The sequence below is a fragment of the Lepisosteus oculatus genome, chromosome 11 (assembly GCF_040954835.1).
Source record: "Lepisosteus oculatus isolate fLepOcu1 chromosome 11, fLepOcu1.hap2, whole genome shotgun sequence".
NCBI lineage: Eukaryota > Metazoa > Chordata > Actinopteri > Semionotiformes > Lepisosteidae > Lepisosteus > Lepisosteus oculatus.
In genome coordinates, this window is record NC_090706.1 from 12,093,780 (window position 1) to 12,110,579 (window position 16,800).

Consider the following 16,800-nt stretch of genomic DNA (forward strand, 5'->3'; position numbering starts at 1 on the left):
AGCTATCCCTGGAATTCCAGACTAGGTAAAGTTTTTTTTTAACGTTTGAAACCAGATTTATTGTCTTTGTTTAGTGAAATGTGTGCGTATGTTTATGTGTGTGTATGTGGATACCTCCTGAGTGCCAGGTGATTTGGAAACAAGAATCTCAAGTCACATCCACCCTTGAACCAAGCCAGACCTCTGCAGCAGGAATCCAATGTCCCTCTGAGCCTTGTTATGAGAATACCCATTCTAATGAAGTTTGCTTGAGTGAAATGCCTTGAGAATTCCTGTTCTCACCATAATTTCCCTGCAGGATCGGAGTGTTGAGCCCCATGTTTCTCCACCTTATTTGAGGAGTTAGGGCCTGAGGGAGTTGGGATACAAGTTGTGCATTCCCTTTGTGTATGTGAGACAGAAAAAAAGGCTCTACAATTTTTTGCAGAGCTGAAATCCACAAACTTTCAGGGCTGACATAACCAAAGACAAACCCCACTCAGTGCTGTGTTTTTCTCCAGCTCCAAAGCAACCCTTTTGTTGAGTGATGCTTAGATCCCGAGTGGTAAAGCACACAGTTTTCTGAAGTCTGGATCTAATGGCCTCAGGGATTGCTATGGTCCATTTTCTCAGTGTACAGTGTGCTGATGCCAAATGTACTGCTCCCTGTGTTTTCCTATGCAACACATCATGCTGCCTTCATACATAAAGAATATCAGGTGTATTAAAATGTCTTTTTTTTCTATTTTATACCTTCATGGTAGTCTCTATGTTCATCAAACATTTCAGGTTCCTCCTCCAAAGCCATGTTCTCTGTCATTAATTCTGTACAGAAATCCATTTATAGTAATATCCATTGATGATCCAAGAGAGCTTTAAAGGAGTTACAGCCTTCACCACTATCTAAAGAAAGAATATTAGGGAGAATAAAGGTGTCAAAGTAAAAACTTTACCCTCGAATAACTTGTTTTAACAGAGCTGTAATACACACACAGCATCCAAAGTTGGCGTCTGAACCATTGGACCAGCCTGTTGAGTAACCTGGTATTTCGTCCTGGACTTCATCCCTGAATTGTGGTCACACATGTCTTTGATTTGTTATTACCTTTATTATCATGTAATGTACGCAAAGGCACAAAGCATTACCTGGTTTTTATGCAACAGAAGTGGGAGAGAAGCTGGATCAATAATATTGAGCTGTTTACCTGAATTGATAGCAAGGGGAATGGCTGCTTACCACTTCAAACATTATACCAAACTATTAACTGTGTACGTGTTTTTTTTCTTTGTGCTCTTTCAAGATTTACCAGACCCGCTAAGAACTACAGCCACCTTGTGATTCTGTGGAAGGATATTGTCCATATCCCAAGGATACCCACGTATCTCCTGCAAAACCATTCAGCCCTGTCTGCTTCAGGGCATGGTTTTCAATGAACCTCATTCTAGGTCCCACAGCAGTTTATTTGAGTTTTCAGAAGTCTTAAAAATACAGCAGGTTTTTACTTTTTCCATTTTACATCCGCTGGTTCATTGATTTTGCAGCCTTCCCCCTCACCCCACCTCTTTCCCTCCAACTCCCTCTCCTTTTTATGAGAAAAGAAACTGTATCTTTTGCTTTAGTAATTGGTGTTAAGTAATGACTTTTGCAATTTACTGTGGACTTTTCTGCACTTGGCACGTTACTTGAAAGGTATTTTTAATTCCCCTTGATAGCCAAAGCCAAAAGGAGGGGGGCTGTCAGTTGGTCTCTGAAGCCTGCCAAGTGAAGTGATTGACGTTTCGGGCTTCACAATAGAGACCGCGCTTACAGCCGCCCTGTTCTACATTTCTCCTTCTTTTATTCTTGTGGGGGATGGTGTTTGCTTAAAAAATAAAAATCAGCATTCAAAATCGAGCTTGGAACGAGGCCAATTTCTGAGAAATTATCACAATGTCTTGTTAGTGTTGAATCAGGGGAAGTCTCCAGGGACTCACTTAAGCTCCTATTCCACCTGCAGAAATCACCTCGGCGCTTTAAATCCGAGCATCACTCTTCATCCTCAATTCCATTAGAATTCCTGTGACAGACGCTGGGGTTGCTTGTTGAGTTTGTAAATAAGGCCTTACAAATATAGTTCTTTGGCGGTCTCGCTCCTGTCAAAAAATTAAAAGAGGTTTTAGCAGAGCTTTTTTGGAATTAAAAAAGAATGGCTTTCCTTTAGTCGTGAGACACTTCGACCAAGTAACAATCAACCAAAAAGGCAGTGTATTCTAGTTATTGTCATTCACTAAAATCTTTTATGAAAAGAAAGCACTGGGCACTGCCAAGGTTTTTGGAAATCTTGGTAGTTCTTTATACCTGAAATGATGATTCCTTTTAATATCTACTCATTATACTTTTTTCCTTTTAATATCTACTAAATCTCATATACCTCTTTTGAAGTATATATGTGGTGATTAAAATAAAGTGCCTAATAAACAAATTGATGAAGATGAATTCTGTGTTAACAGCTTAGCATCCTGTTTAGGGAAAAATGTAGAGCTTCTGAAAAGCTCTGAGCAGTTAAAATGAATCCGTTTTTATTCCTGACTGTGTTTCCTTTACTAAACAAGGCATTTGGAAATACAAAACTAATGAACAATGCTTTGAACATATTGGAATTCAATGTTTTTTTAAAATCAGAATCTCCGATTTCATTATTATACCCACCCAATCTGCAATTGATACAGCAGTGGTATGTTTCTTTCAGATCTCCACTCGACAGGTACAGTATGAACCCGGCATCCTCACCAGAGCGAGAAAGGTTCCTTTGATCCACCAACATCTGAGCTTCTTGTCTTCCAACACGTTCCCTGCTCTAATGCCCTGTATCTGAGGTTCAACTGGCTGGAGGAGAGTGGTGCCCCTCACTAATAACACTGCATGTCCACAGTGGTCACATTAATCCCACCCTGCCCTCCATGGTCCTCAGCAAACCGTGTGGTGCCGTTAGGGGGATCCTGGTCTTATCTGGCTAAACATGGCCCAGTTTAGAATCTGTGATCACTGGCTTCAACCTGTGCCCAAGTGATTGTTTTAATAGATGAGCCTCTTGTTGGGAACTCCAGTTTTTTTTAAGAGTCCTAGCTGGAGTCCTACTGCGGTATGGGTTGCACTAAGGTACCACAGTGCAGAAGCTTGGGTCCATTTAAAATTCATAAACAAGCTGAGATAGATAAGATAAGATCACTTTATTAGCCATATACAATTTCTTGTATTAGGAATTTGTCTTTTTTTCCGCATACCCCAGCTTGCTCTCCATAAGACACAGAGACAGGGAGAGAAGCTTGGGGTCAGAGCACAGGGTCAGCCATTGTACAGCGCCCCTGGAGCAGTTCGGGTTAAGGGCCTTGCTCAGGGGCCCAAAGGAGAAGGATTCCTCTGCCGGCTGCGGGATTTGCACTGGCAAGCTTCCTGCCACAGGCACAGAGCCACAGAGAGGTATAAAGCTAGTTTCCATCCAGTTCCAATAGCTGCTTGGACAATATGGGGCCGTTGTGGCCTGGAGACTAACCTGGCAGACAATAGTCACACAGGGCCAGACATACAGTACATGCGGGACACTTTAGACACGCCAGTTAACTCAGACATCATCCTGCTCCATTGGGCCCCTGAGCAAGGCCCTTAACCCCAACTGCTCCAGGGGTGCTGAACAATGGCTGACCCTGCACTCTGACCCCAAGCTTCTCTCCCTGTCTGTGCGTCTGTGTGTCTCATGGAGAGCAAGCTGGGGTATGCAAAAAGACAAATTCCTAATGCAAGAAATTGTATATGGCTAATAAAGTGATCTTACCTTATCGTATGTCTCTGGACTGTGGGAGCTTTCTGTGAAATCCCATACAGCCACATAGGGAACATGCAAACTCCTCACAAAAGGTGTCATAGCCTAGGTTTAAATCAATGGTCCAAGAGCTGTAAGACAGTAACACTGATAACCATGCCACTGTTCCCCCATAGTACCTTTCCCTTTGTAGGAATCATTTCAGGAACCTAGGGTGGCACAGTGGTGCAGTGGTTAGCATTGGTGTTTCACAGTGCTGTGGACCTGGGTTCAATTCCAGACCTGTAATGGTATCTGCATGGAGTTTGCATATGCTCTCCATGTTTGCATGAGTTGCTCTAGGTGCTCTGGTGTCCTCCTATAGTCCAAAGACATGTTGGCAGGTTAACTGGTTTCTGTAAAAACTGGCCGTGGTGTGAGTGTTTGTGTTTGTCTCTGTGTACCTTGCAACAGACTGGTGCCCCACCCAGGATGTACTCTGCCTTGTGCTTGTTGCTTGGAGGGATAGGCTCCAGCTCCCCCATGACCCTGAATTGGATAAAGCAGTTAGAAAATGGACTGATTGATATTGTATAATAAGACATTATCTCTATCCTTTATCACTTCTGAATCCTAACATTAAAACAAAGGTTATTTACTGAATCCACCATTAAAATCAAACATTTCATTAACCTCTAATTTGTTTACTCAGACAGAGATAAAGAATGAATCTGTTGTTGTAGGTCTACTTGAGTTTTATATTTAATCCTGAAAATGAACATAGCCATCCATAGATAAGCCAAGATTTCACAAACCTATTGTTTATGTTTTTAATCCAGGCATGCACAGGAGTACAAAGGCATGTAAAAATGATTTTTTAACAGATCTGAAAACTGTTCAGACCTGGAGCAGTGCTGTGCTGATCAAACCATTCCACAGGATTGCAGAAGACCCCTCCATCCTGTATGGGAGTTTATTTGGATTCCCAAATATTATCCCTCAGGTTTAACCCATCTCAGCTTTAATTATATGGCGCAGTTGTCAGCGTGATGGTTACATACATTAGTGTGCCACAACATTGACCCCTTGTATTTGAAAGGATGTGACTTTGCATACTAACACAGCCTACATGGGCTTAGATCAATACTGCAGGGTTCTAGTTCTGGTCACTCTGTCTGCTGATTGTTTCTGCTGTCTTGCGTGGAGGGTGACTAGATCTCACCCTGTTTCTCCATGCTGGGATCACAAGCTCTATCGGCATGTGTCAGAGAGTAGAAAGGCTGCAAGCAGGCAAAACTACCTGCAACCTTAGAGGGCTTTAAGGAGTGAAGAGAGTACTATAGTCATTTTCAATTATTATACTCCTACAGTTGCTCTTACTGTGTCCAGTTTTATTTTGGAATCACATGAAAAACTAAAATGAAATGTGTGTGGTCTGACAATAACAGCAATGACATCTCCTATACAGTGCAGGTCATGTGACTGCATTCGTGATCGAGATGTGTTTCACTGTGGGGTTAACCTCGCTGCAGTATCTATGCTAGCAGGATCTTGAGTGGTCCCTGCTAGCTACACGACACACACTATGCCTTCTGAAGGTGCTCTATGTTAGCTGTATTTACAAATACATGTATTTTTTTATAGGCACCATCCTAATAAACTGGGTCAGGGGCAGGTATTTACAAGAGAGGTGTAAACTATGGTATTTTGTAGTCTTCAAGATCATAACAATTCTTTTAAAGAAAGTAATCATCTGTTGTGTGCTGGAGAAAGTTTGATTATCTTGAAACAAAACAGTGCTGGTGCTTTCAGACATGGACAAGCCAGTGTCTTAAAGGTATGCTTCTTCTTTATGCAGATACTCTGAGCCACAACGCAGGGCGCGACCCTAGGTGAAGTCTTTCAATTCATTGATGTCCTGGCAAAATGTGCAAAGGTTACCATATGCAATTGGTGCTAGATCATGTTAGAAAGCACTGCCCACTATAGGAGCCCAAAAGAACTATCTAACAGCAGCTATATGCTATATGTTCAAAATCAACAGTCCAAATAAGCATAGATTGAAGAGATTGCACGGTCGATAGTGTCAAAAGTGGATGACAGCTCTCAACAGATTAATATTGATTACAACCCTTTACTTTTAAAGTCTCCAGGAGGTCATGGTGTGCTATAGTTTAGTGGCTGGAGTGACCACTGTTAATTCACACTAGTTCTGAGCTCTGAGTTCATCTTGTAGCTCTGCAGTGAAATGTAAAAGACTGATAAATTCATGCCTACTTTATAAACCTTTTATAGCATACATGACAGTTGTAAATAATGCGACAATTACCTGAAAGTCTGCTAAAATGCTAATGAAATAATCAGAAAATGCAGCTGGCAGTGCTTTTTAATTAGGACTGAAGCTAATTTACAGCTACTGATACCTGTAAGTTCTGTAAAAAATAACATCTAAAATTGTTTGGCAGAATAACATGTCAAGTTAAACTGATATACTGAAATTGTGAAGTGCATGATGAAATACACAGATCATTTATAATTACAGAGATGCTGGCCAAAGTACAAGATATATTTTGGAACCTCTAGAACTTTGTATTTAAGCAAATTTAATATGGTGTAATTCTTGCTTTGTGCTTCCCTATGTAGAATATTGTGCATGACATGAATATCATTGCACAGTGTGGATTGTACTAAATAAAAGGCAAAATAAAAGCACAATTACATTTAAAGTACAGGCAAAACTGGCTGTACTGTCTGGGCATGGGGTAGCACAATGAGAAATATGAAATGGAGAGGAAAGATAGATCCCCGTTTTGAACTTTATGCAAGCGACAGAAGTGATTGGAATGCATTCTGTGTTCAATATATTACATTCAATCTGCCCCCCCCCCCCCCCCCCGACTCATATCCCAGCAGCGTCACTTAATCTACTGCAATGTTGATAACTCGTGCCTCCATATACACTTAATCCACATATCAGTAGATTTATCCATGTATCCGTATCACTGATTTAAAGTCCACAATCTCAGACAATAGAGGCCTGTCAGAAAGCACCTCTTGCTTGGGGATTTATGCATGGTGATGAGCACTTGTCTGTTTTTTTTTTTACCATTATCTGGCAAGGAATTTGTCTTTTTGGGTCCCCCAGAATCGCCGCTACCTTCATTTTAAGTCCTGACATGACATGTGTAGAAGGGACAATCGCACGGCAACCTGAACTTGAAATGAACCCTCACCAAACATAAATAAAATCTCCCACTGCCCCCCTCTCCCCCCACCCATCCCTTTCTTCACTTGCCTTTCACAGTCTGCTGAGCTAAGGCACTTGCTATGTATATTTTACATTAAACCCTCTGTGCTCCACAATACCCTCCCCCCCCCCCACACACACACATACACACAAACACACACAAGACAAAGAAAAGGTGGTAACCTTGCAATTAGTGTCTATTGACACACAAAGACCAGCTCCCCCTGTTCACACACAAAAATCTCATTCGATTGTATTTACCTGTCTTTCTAGGGGAGGCGCTAATGAGCTACTTTGTGAGGATAGAATGAGAATTGTAGCAGCTAATGGATATTTACAGCTTCTCCTGTGTCTGGAAATGCCAGTACACGTGGATACCTCTGTGCTTTAATTGGTGCCATTCAGCTGAGTCTTTAATTACTGTACATGTGAGCAGGCAGTGAGAAGCTGCCTCCATCAATATGGGAATGATGGCACTTTTTAAAGAAGGATGTGTGGCTGTGATGGGCTTGATCTCAAAAAGGAGATAAATAAGTCACCTTTTGGGTGGGGCAATAACCATCAAGTCATCACCTCCCTTTGAACACTCAGGTAGAATTTAGGATGGCAAGCTATAGCTGCTGTGCTTAAAAACGTTTATCTTGATGATGGCTGATGCAATGCACTCTCCATGAAGTTGTTCAGGGAGCCATTTGTCACTAATTGCACAAATTGCAATTCTACTGTATTGACATCAGGTGCTACAGCTTCGTTTAGACCAATATGAGCAATGCAAAAACAATCTATAATCTATAATTGTCAGGTCTACTGGCTTCCTGTCAAATTCCATGTGGACTTTGAAATCGTCATGCTCACCCATAAGTCACTGAGTGGCTTAGCACCTCAGTACCTCTCTGAACTATAGTTGCCCTACTCCCCACCGTGCATCCTTCTCTCTTCTAATTCTGGTGTCCTAACTGTCCCCCAAGCCCGTCTACATTCCATGTGTGACAGGGCTTTCTCCTGTTATGTCCCCAAGCTCTGGAACTCTTTGCCCAAGGATATCAGAGAGTCTCCTTCTCTAAACTACTTCAAATCCAGACTCAAAACCTTCTTCTTTAGAAGAGCCTTTACTTAACTGGTTCCATTCTTCACCCCTCTGCTCCTACTGTACTTAGCACCACCATCCACGGTCTCCTCTGTGTATTGTAATTGTGTTTTATCTTGTGTATTCTTCTTATTTATTGTTGTTTTCATTTTGTAAAGCGCTTTGAGAAGCCACCTTTAAAGTTGCTATATAAAATAAAGTTTATTATTATTTTTCGAACTTTAACTTCTAAACAAAAAGTTTAGGTTCATCACAAACATTATTCTGATTTATATAGTGCTAAGATCATTTAATACAACATGTGATGACTTATTTGGGAAGCCTGTTAAATTTCAAACATCAACCAACTGGCACCACTTTTACTGGAGCATTTGAGGTAATGTTTTTTTTTCTCAATGGTAAACCAGCAGTTTCTGCACTTGGGTATTAGGCAGACAACCCTCAAGTAATGTGTAAAAACTTTAATCATCACTGCAGGTAGAATCGGAGAAACTATTACAGTAGCCCAGCAATTGTAATCCTTAAAGCCTGTTTAGTGATCATGATGCTTTTATTTTGCAAGGTTTATATCCTTGCTTCTTCTGGCCTTGGAAAAAGTGCTCGATGGCTTTGGTTCTTCATGTTTGTGCATTCTCAGGAAAGCTCACGTTGTGTTTTTTTATTAGATTATGCTGGGGATTTTATCACCAGTGTATTAACTACAGACATACTTCTCTTTCTGTACAGCAACCAGGCACATAATTTTGATTACTTTTTCTGCCCCACTGTTCTCATGGATTCATAATTTTTTACAGTGAAACAAGATGATCAGATCAGTGACTGCTCTTAGGCAAACCAGGTAATGCATTTGAAGAACGTTGTTCTGTGTGCTGTGGCTATGAAAACTTGTGTGCATTTTAAGGACGACGTTGGGGAGTACAGGACTACAGACAGTAGCTTATAAGCCTGCAGTGAGCCAGCATGCAAAATGCTGTTAAGCCCCTTTTCACAAGAAGAGATAGATTGACAGAGTGATAGCAGGCATGAGCCTACTCAGGGAAGATAAGGTTCAGGCTCTCGAGTGTGCTTATAGCTGTGATTCTGATTATTGGCACTGCGCGGAAAGCTTTTGCCCAACTGGAAAGTTTATCAAAGACAAAAGCCAACAGATTAATTATATCTAACAAAACTTCATAATGGGAAACGCGCAGCTTGCTGCTGTGCTTACACAAGGCAACAACCTTTTCTTTATTCAGCATGCAGATGTTTCCTGGCCTCCTTATCAGTTAACTACTTTGTCTCACACTAACATGTTAATTAAAACCTGCCGTTCGGAATCTCAAGGTACAATTACAGTGTAATCTGAAGCCTCCAGTGCATCATCGAATCTCTATTAAAAGGGTATTCATTGTAATGATGTTGGAACTTAATTAGTTTCATTGCTGGTGTTGTAAAACATACTGATAAATGAGGTAACAGGTCTATGGATCATTATTTTTCAAGAGATGAGCTTGTTAGCTGATTATGAATTGTTAGCAGGGATGTCTACATGTAATATGCTTATCTAATCCTGGAGCCAGTTCAAGCATGCAGCACATTTTGCTTCATTTAATAAATTCCAGCAGAGGACTGCCTATTGTGATTTTTATAAAAGAGCCTTTTGTACTTTGAACAGGGTCCGGGTCGCCATCGCACTGATACTTCTGTACGACTACTGCTTTGCATCACAGCAACCAGTTCTTGGGAAACCTTTGAGGGAGGCAAAATAAACAACAGCCCCAACGGCAATGGGCTAAACACATCCGTTGACGCCCCCTTTTAAAAAAAAATAAAGGAATCACCAATAATTTTCTGTCGTTCAAATATCCAATTTGCATTCACAGCGTGTTTACGACATGTGTTTATGACTGCAGCCCCCATAGTGCGGTGGGAGAATCTCTCCCTGGTGTCACTGCAAGCTTGCAGGCACTCAGGAAGTTGCTGCTGTCACAATTACTGATACTCGCCCTACCCTGGTGGCCATTCAGGAAATCTCAGTCACAGCTGGCTCGAACCAGCGACATATGGACCTCCGGACTCAATCTGTTCTCTGAGAGAGAGCTTTTATTGGTTGAGCCTCTCAGGAGCTCCAATGATATTATTATTACTTTCTATTAATTTATTTGGCGGATTTGACTTTTATTCAAAGTGACTGACATTTGTACCCATTTATACCGCTGAGCAGTATAAGATTTACTGGAGCAATCAGAGTGAAGTACCCTGCTCAAGAGTACAACAGCAGTGTCCCACCTATGACTCGCACCCACAGCCTATTGGCTGTAACCAAAATAATAGAATGATATTCATGGGTGTTCCTCAACGAACCCAAAACACTAGGACAGACATACTGTATAAAACACAACTGGAGAAAAATTGGGAAAATAAACAGCAAATTGGCTTCATGAAAGCAAGAGTAAGATTAAATGCAAAACACACAGTGTATATGAAAAATACGAAAGATACATGCAAAGCGTCAATAAAAAGACTTTAAGAGAGTTTTGAGAAGTGAAAGATACAGAGACTAAAATGGATTTGAGCAGTTAGTTCCACAGAAGTGGTCCTGCACGCAGAAAAGATCTAGTATTGTGTGGAGCCTGATTTTTTAACAGAACCGGAAGAACTGAATCAGCAAATATAAAATGAAATTATGTACTATATTCATCCATTAAGGGTTGTTGAATTCTGGACTGAAGCCAGTTTAGTACCCTAGAATGAAAGACATATATCAATATGTCAGCATCAGGTAACTCCGTAATGTTACACAGGCAGAAGAACCTCTCCTGAGATTCTTAATGCGATACTCAATCGTCAATGCAGGGCCAAAATCAACATCAGGTTTTCTCATTTCTAATTGCACAGTTGGTGAGGTTCTGTTCAATATCTGCAAAGTGCAGAAACTGCAGAAGTAGTGTCTGATTTGGTATGTAAATGAATGGAAGTGTCATCAACATATCAGTGAATTTCAAACCTATGAAAGTAAAGGTCCCAGCAAAGTGCCACATGGAAGACCGTGGGTAAGTGCGACAAGATCAGATTTACAGTTGTGATTTATGAAATGGTGCCTGACAGGCAGATCAATGAAGAGCAGAACCATTTTCAACGTGATATGGAGGGATGCCATGATTGACAGTATCAAAAACGGGACTCAAACTGAGAAAGAGAGGAATGTTATGTTATTAAGTATCAGAAGCCAAAAGCCAATGATTAACCATAACTTTCTACTTATTTGTCCAGAGCCCTAACCGTTATTCCATTTTGTCTCATTTAGCCTTTTTGCTTCTATCAAACTGAAAGCTGATATCAACCAAAGGGACTAGAAATGACCATGTCAAGGTTTTGAAGTTTAAATGTAAGTAACACGACTTTGGAAACTTGCTTGTCATCAGGTGTGGTGACTAATATGACAAGACAGCATGTGAGAGACCTGAAAGAAAGTAAATTACAAAAAGGAGGATCCTTTTACAAGAAACAATGAAGTTTTTGTGAAAGGCCAGTGGTGCTCATGAAAAAAAGCTGGCGACATGTTATTGGTCGTATAATGTTTGCAAGTGTGGAATAGTATGTGGGGGCTCTCGTCTGTTGAGCCAAGGTTATGGGATTCAATTCTGCTTGGGACACTTGAGCAAATCACTCAAATTGCTCCAATAAATACCCTGCTGTGGAAATATGTCTCCAGGTTGTCATTATAAATGAGAATTTGTTCTCAATTAGTTAATAATGTTTCTAATTACTATTCTCAATGAATTAATTGCTCATATTACTGCAAAAAATAACACATCAATTATTGATGCTGGTAGGCTTTTAGTGATCTTTGCTTTCTGGTGAAATGAGCAAAAACAGTTGAGCAAAGTCATGACTTCACATGAAATTTTACATGATCAAAACTATTTCATAATGCAACATGGGTAATAAATACACTGTAAACTTAAAGAGACTAACACTGGCTCAATTAAATCATGTCTGCTTTTTTCAGGTGACATTAAGACCAAAGATGAGTGCAGTCCTATTGAATTACTCAGTAATTGTGATGCATAATTAAGAACTGCACAGAACAGGTATAGTGAATTTGAGGTTATAAATCGTTCAGGTTCAGTTTTTTGAAACCCCAATTAACCTAAATGATTGGTAATCATTCCAGCAGAGCAGAGGGCACTAGCATGCTAATATTTCACATGGGTAATGTGTGAGGGAAGATTCAGTGTACCCTGCTTTTTGTCATGGTCACCAATGAACAGGATTCTAAGTGACAACAATATTCTTTCCAAAAGCCACCAGAATTCCCACCTCTCACCTTACAACTTATAGTTTGTTGATTTTTATAGTGGTTTTAGGGGGGGGGGGGGGTCACTATTTAATACAGGTAGAGTATTAGACTGCTCCTGGTGCAGTGGGGCCACTTTGTCTTTAGGTATTCATTTAACCCTAGACTTTTAATGACTCTGAATTAATTTTTCAGCTAATTATTCTACCACTATTACCACTATTTCCAGGTCTTTACTGATTCAGGACTGGAAGTTATACCCAGTGGAGTGTCTATTCAGATATTTTCTAACTGCTTCATCCAATTCAGGGTTGTGGGGCAGGTGGAACCTATCCCAGCCAGCAATAGCCACATGGCAGGGTACACCCCGGGCAACAACTTATCAGAGGGCACACACAGACACAGACACACTCTCACACCAGGGCCAATCTTCCCAGAAGCCAATTAACCTACCAGTATTTCTTTGATTTGTGGGAGCACCTGAAGAAAACCCACACGAACCCTGGGAGAACGTACCATGTACAAACGCCACACAGATAGCAGCCCAGGAGAGCAGAGCCTCTTGACTACTAGTGCAAGGCCAGTTAAAAGACCAAAGCAAAAGAATATATACAGGTGCCAAAATGCACTATGAGGTTTAATTATATAATAATTCAATAGGGTACCATTTCTGGAAAAGGTATGCTTATAAAAATTCATTTTTAATATGAAAATGGCAGAATAAACATAAAGGAGTCTGTTTAATATACAGTTTTTTTTGTCTGATGTAGCCTTAAACATCTTATAGACACTGTTATTTTGCATTGCTAAAATTCATTTTAGCATCCACGGAAAGATTATTATGTGTGTATCTGCATAAAGTTTTGAAGGTGAAGCAATTCTCTGTGCTGTTTTTTTTTATCTCTGTGTGAATTACGCTCTCACTTAAATTAGTTCTCTACGAGCCTGTGAAACCCAACGACGAGCACTGCTATTAAATTGTGTCTTACCTCCCTCAGAATTAGGGTTGAAAAGACATTAATGACCGTACAATGTGGAGAAACCAGTCGCTCTGTCGGAGAGGCCCTATTCTGAACTCATGTTTTAGAGAAGTACAAAACAGGAACGATGTTTTGTTTTATGTTAATTGAAGAGGCTTACACAAAACTCTATTGACAGTTAACATGCCCTTCAAGGTGTTCTTCTTGGTTCAGCACTTCTGTCAAGTCGGAGGCAGTCATTTCATTTCACCTTTATTTATATGCTTGACTACTCAGAACATTACCGAGCAGTGTAGGCTTCAGTAATGGGGAGAAGGTCAAGTGTAACACAGTAGACACAACCAGGTGTCTGTTTTGGTTCTTTGAATTAAAAAAAAAACGAAGCACAGAAACACTTTTCATTTCATGCCAGCCTGAAGAGAGGGAAAAAAAACCTTGATCTAACAAAATGCCAGACTTTTCTCACAAAGACTCCTCATCTCTTCAAAGTTCAAACCATCAGCAGTGTTTCATGCAAATTTAGCACGACGTGAGGCTCACTGCATCTTCTCTGATAGAAACATTTTCAAAATCATACTTTTGATACCAGATTTTCTTTGACAATTTAAGATTACTAGACATTTGTATATCAGTCATGACATTGTAAAGGTCTGCATAGACCAAAGTTTGTACTAAGAGTGTTTCTAAAACTTGCAGGAATCCAACACTGAAACAAACAGGGCTGCCCCTATCTCCAGATGATCCTCTAATTTATTGTTTCTATAATGAAGAACCTAATAGAAGTAAAAATTATTCGTCTGTAGTTGGTTCTGCTTTGCTGTTCTTTATACATGATCAATATTCAGTATGAGTCTGGGAAATGTAAAGTGCAGTCTTAAAAAAAAGTCTTGATTGATTCAGGTCAGGGTTCTAAAATACTACCAAAACAGACCTTTTCTACCTGAATTTTAAATTGAAATGTACTCTACATTTTCTTTAACTGAACTTTGAAGAGATACTATATGTAAGTCTCTTCATTTGCACTTAATTGGCATTATATATCTTGTGATTTTTAATATATAGTACATTTCCGGTGTTCTGTCCTTATTCATCTATTTTCTTTTTATTGAGCTTCTAGAGGACAGCCTGTCCTTTACAAAATGCAAATAAAAACATTCTAAGTTTTTATGTTACAGTGGTGTAGGTCTGTTTTAAAGAATGTGGTCCTATGCCCTATTTATAAATTTGCACTAGGGTTCCTAAAGTAACGCCTATATACAGGCCTTTAAGAAGGAGCTGGAGAGAGCTTTGAAAAAAAAAACATGGCTTTGATTCAGCTTTGGAGTTCCTTCCTGCAGGCTTCCTCAGTACTTCACTGCAATTTACTGACAGCCTTCCTCTCCCTTTCTCTCCCACTCGTGCCTTTCTTCTGAGCCACCATGTACAATATTTGCTCTCCCAGATTGCAGAGAGTGTGACTGAAGCCAGTGGGGATTCTCCTGACTGCGGCGCCTCAGAAAGCCGATGAGGTTTGACTGGGAATGGAAACGAGTGAAGGTTCCACTTCCATTTCCCGATCATATTATCCCTTTAGTGCATCAGAGGTTTATCCAAGTTTGCGGCATGAAATTCTGATAAGCGTGGTAGGAGCCACAAACATGAAATGTGGATGAACAAGGATTAAACACGAGAGAACTCCTTCATCTCCTGTTTGTATAGCGCTGTAATCTACAGTAGCTATTCACAGTCTGGCACTCCATGGCTGTCAAGATGCTTTCAGATGTGGTTTACGCTGCATGTGGATTTGTAGAGCAGAGGCACCACACATTCCTCCTCAAGCTACTCTGACTTGATCAACATTGTTTTGTTTGCGTTCTAATGACATGTTTCTGCGGTTTACCACATTCTTATATTCTCCCTCTTCACCCCCCCCCAGTAATGTCATTACTGTAAGACTGATCATTGTGTGTGTACTGTAAGTGTGTGCGCTTCCTCATTGCTTTTCTCCTCTTCTCTTAAGGCTCTTCTGCATTTGCATGTGCTTTTCATTGCAGTCAATAGTTATTGAGCTATTCAAGAAAGGGAAATGACAATTTGTTCATAACTTTCAAGAGTGATCAATATCACCTGCTAAGTCTAATCCGAGTTCAATTTCAGCCACGGAGCAGAGCCTGTAAATCAAAAGCACTCACTGGTGATATTTTAAGTATATAATTAAACAAAAGAAATCCTACAAACAAATGCAGAAAAATCTGATTTTCTTTATACCATGCTTGTATTTTCAACCGGAACTCCTGTCCTGATAACAGTTCCATGTAACCACACAACACTGTTTATTTTTCTAGCTGCAAGAGTAATGCAGTCTCAATTTTGTCCTGGCCCATATTCTTTGAGATCACCAAGGCTTGGTAGTGACTCAATGAGATTATTCTTCGATTTGGCTTGGCTAGCTCAGTAATCTTTTAATGTTTCAAATCACTTAATTTTCTTTACATGCAGCACTCTGTTTTCACAACTTAATTTTTCACTTGAGAATTGATTTTAAAAATGTGTGATGACATCCTAAATTTCAGGCTCAATGAACTTTGAACAAAGGCTCAATGCTTTTTCGGGTTTCCCTCAGATCAGTGTTATCAGCTGAATATGGCACTAAGCAGAACATTGCGGGAAACTGCAATAACTGAATTACATTTTATTTAGAAGTTCCTAGAATAAAGCTCCTAACTATGCCGGTTAAACACACATAAACTGTATATAAATGCACATATAAAAGCTACATATGAAGACTTTTTAGGTGCCGTTTTGAGTTCTGAGTGTTTCTTTCATGATAATATCTTCCTAGCCAACTGGAGGAAGAACAAAGACTAAAAACAGGTCCTTTGAGTCAGAGAAAACATTGAAAAAGAGCTTCTTTGAGGTTGGAGGGGGAAAAATATCTTTGTTTACTTTCAAAACCTCCCAGAAATTATCAGGGCATAAAATGATGAACCGTGTTCTTGTGGCCAGTCAGCAGCTGAAGAAACCTCTGACCTCCTGGTTCAAAGAAAAGTTGGCTCCTTATTTATGTGCAAATTTGCTTTTAGCCCCTTCTAGGGTGGGAGGCATGCTGAACCTCTCTATTCTTGGCTTTAGCAGATTATCTCCACTCCCCTTGGTTGCAGAATTAAGCCCAGCTGTCCCGACCCTTTGTCATTGAGACTTCTCATTTCATTCGCATTCCCCCCCCCAGTGCTCCCCCCACCACACTCCTGTCCACCCTCCCCAGCAGGCCTGCCATTGTATCGCTCACATCCCTGACAAAAGACACCGGGAGGAGCAAAAGGACCAAGCAACTTACACCTAATCGATGAGAGTGACCCACGTGGGTGCTGAAGGCTAATCGATAGACCGGCTTTTTTTTATTTCCTGCTGACTCCAACAAATCTGCCGCGAGTCGTGAATTAGGCAGGAGAAAGGGGTGTGCGGACACA

At 40.4% G+C, this 16,800-nt stretch overlaps 1 long non-coding RNA gene across 1 annotated transcript in view; it reads right to left on the minus strand.

The window, feature by feature from the left end:
* Positions 1-1,589: 1,589 nt before the first annotated feature.
* LOC138241879 (uncharacterized) overlaps positions 1,590-16,800 on the minus strand; it is a 31,440-nt gene continuing 16,229 nt past the window's right edge. Inside the window, exons 2-3 of the long non-coding RNA XR_011191154.1 lie at positions 4,223-4,307; positions 1,590-2,112 (exon numbers count right to left, since the gene is read on the minus strand). This is a non-coding gene — a long non-coding RNA (uncharacterized lncRNA). The remainder of the gene's footprint in view (positions 2,113-4,222; positions 4,308-16,800) is intronic.